Source organism: Ananas comosus, linkage group 4 (assembly GCF_001540865.1).
Source record: "Ananas comosus cultivar F153 linkage group 4, ASM154086v1, whole genome shotgun sequence".
NCBI classification, from domain to species: domain Eukaryota; kingdom Viridiplantae; phylum Streptophyta; class Magnoliopsida; order Poales; family Bromeliaceae; genus Ananas; species Ananas comosus.
The window spans coordinates 12528987-12532375 of NC_033624.1; positions in this window are offsets into that span (position 1 = coordinate 12528987).

Below are 3389 nucleotides of genomic sequence, written 5' to 3' on the forward strand. Positions count from 1 at the left end.
TAGATAGTAGAAAGAATTTGTATTAAAATATTTATCTGATTAATTTGAATACTTCGTACACCGTTAAACTTGAAACGGTAGATATCACACCATTAAAAATTATTATTTGAAATTTTTCGATCACTAGGTAAATGATATAAAAATTCGTAAAATATTTTTAGAACTTTCAAATAAGTTAGATCAAGTCTAACGGAGCCGATCGTCGAGTTGAAAATTTCATCATCAGAAACGGCTCAGGAAGCAAGGAGACCTCTAGTAGCTCGCTTGAGTTGCAGCATAGCAGCCCTGTGCTCTCTCATCTCCTCTCTCTCTCTCTCTCTCTCTCTCTCTCTCTCTATATATATATATATATAGTCTAGATCAGTTTTAATGATGTGGATGTTGAGCTGAACATTCTAAAATTGAAAACGAGATTATAGAACTGAAGCCTCGATACTGCACATATTATAGAAGCCTAGCGTCTCTCTATATATGTACGTATGTACGTGTACGTATATGTATATACGCATCTGACCCACTCTTTTGCTGTTTCCAAAGATCAGATGAATAAAGCTGAATATTTTATTGGTCCCCCCAGTTAGATCTCTACGACCAACACTTTTTTTCTCCTGAAACAGTGAATATAAGGCTCTTTATAAATGATGGTGAAACTTTCTCGAAATTTGTTATTCACCACTGAAAATTTTCATATTGAGCTAGAACACTTTTAAAATTGTAAAAATTTTGATATCTCCATTTGTTTTTTCCATGATGGCTGTCTAAATCAGTAAATGATATCATTAACATGTGTTCGCCTTTCGGAAGTAAACTTTTTGCTTTTTTGATTTAGTTATTTACTTGCGGTCAACATGGTCTTCGAAGCAGAGAATTTTAATGATTTATACGAGGTATTTTGCTTTTTAAATAGTGTAGAAGAGTACTTAAATCATGCATAATTTTGATAGAAAATTCTTGTTTCTACATATATAGATCAATATCTGCAAAATTAGATCTTAGTTTTAAGAATCATATTGCTGTTTTTGAATGGTCGTTTAATTTTGATTTATCATGAATGACAATTAATTAGAAAAAAAGTTCAAAAAAAAACATAGAAGGTTTCAACGGGAACACAGAATAATAATTCTTTTTGTTGGATATGAACGATAGGGGCCCATATCCCCTAATTTTTAATCCCCACGAATAATTTTTTTCCTTTTTGTAGAGAACCATAAGATTCTGATTTTTGCACCAAAGCTTTTTACCGAAATTTTTTCCTCACTTACTTTATAGAAAAGAGAGGATTTTTTTTTGTTGTCAAACTAATAATTATTCTATTTTATTAAAATATATATAGAGTAAGACGTCAAAAATTATCCGCAACACTCTTACTCCTGTAGATAGTGGAGAAAAGATTGACCGTGCATGTTGCGCACACAAAAGAAAGAAGATGATGAGGGAAAAGAACTAATATTAGATTCGTGGTTGCTTCAATTTACAATGCAAGTACGATCCACCATACCTCTTATTCTGTGAAATGATTAGTTTTCTAAAAAAGGGAGAAAAAATAGTGAATTGATTGAACGTACAATCATACAGGAAATTTTATTACTATAATATTATTATATAATATATATATATATAGTATATATATAGTCGCGGCTTATATAGCTTTTTATGGATTGACTCCTTATACTCAGTAAAGTTTTGATCTTGAATTTATTTCATGATCATTCATAGTTAGATCAATACTATATTCAAACAACCCTACCCTCAATTCTAAGTGAGCCTATCATTCTAATGAGAACCATTTATTCACTAACCACACACTTCCATCAATCAATGCGTTAAAATTTATAGTACACGGCTTCTATTAACTTATAAGAGTATAGTAGCACAACCTATATATAATATTAAGCAAGAGAGAGAAGGAGCTAGGCTCCATATCTTTCAAAGGTACGGGAGACGGACTATATAGTATATTTATACTAATAGTATATATATATATATATTAGTACTATAGATGCAGGGCCTGCTGTGGCTCTCAGGACAAACGGAGGCCTCCGATGCTCCTGAGCCGCGTTTCGATGATGGAATTGCGAATAGACGATCGGTCCATGTAGACTTGATCTAGCGCTTTGAAGTTTCTAGAAACATTTTTGCAATTTTTTGATATATTTACCTAGTGATCGAAAGGATTCAAAATCTATATTTTTAATGGTTGATATCTGCCATTTTCAAGTTTAACGATGCAGAAGTATTCAATCAGATTAAATTTTGATTCAAATTCTTTAATACTATCAACACAAGACAAATTTCTGATCGAAATTTTAGTGCTATATCACACCTTTTTATAGAATTTTTATTTTCGAGCCGTTAAAAATTATTGATTTTGAATCCTTTCGGATTGCCTAGAGTCCAAATATCGAAAAATTGCAAAATTATTTTTCGGTAGGAATCTTTAAATACTGTAGCATCAAGTTTACCGGAGCCGATCGTCGATTTGGAAATTCATCCATCGAAAACGGAGCTCAGGAGCCTCTTGCTCGCTGAGAGACAGCAGCATTCAGGCCCCTGCTATATATTATTTTTATAACTATGTATTATATATATATTATATCTATATATTATATATAGTGAGGCTACTATGCTATCGTAAGCATGGAGCTTCCATGCGTCCAGACTCGTTTTCGATGTTGCGGCCTTTCGAAGTCGTCGATCGGCCTCGTTAAACTTAATCTAGGTATTAGATACCTAGAAAATAAATTTTATGCTTACGATACATCATTTGCGCTAGTGAACGAAGGGCTCAAATCACGGCTTGAAAATAAAATCGTTACAAAATTATAATTATGACGATCTAAATTTTTAAATAAGGATATTGTTCTGTTTTATATAGTATATAAGAATTTCTATTCAAAATTTCACGTGATTGGGATATTTCTACACGTTAAACTGCAAACGGCTCACTTCGGCCATTGCAAATTTGGTTGATTTTGTAGACCATTCGCAGTCACTAGGCAACTGATATCGAAAAATTATAAAATTTATTTTCTAGGCACTCCAAATACTCTAGATCATAGTTTAACGGAAAGACGATCGACGATTTAAGAGTAGCAACATCGAAAACGAGCTGGAAGCACAGGAGGCTCCGTGCCTTCGATAGCATAGAGGCTCACCTATATATATATATATATATGTAATTGAGCTTCTATATTTTTAAAAGCACCTAGCCACTGATGCTTTCAGATTTTTGATCTTTGGATGAATATTTGTATGATTATAATAGTGGTTCTTTAGAATTAAATGAAGGAAAAACTTCAAATACTCCCCTTGTGGTTTCAATTTTTTTCACTTTAGTACTATGTGGTTTAAAGTGTATCAAGTTAGTACCCTATGGTTTTGCACATTTT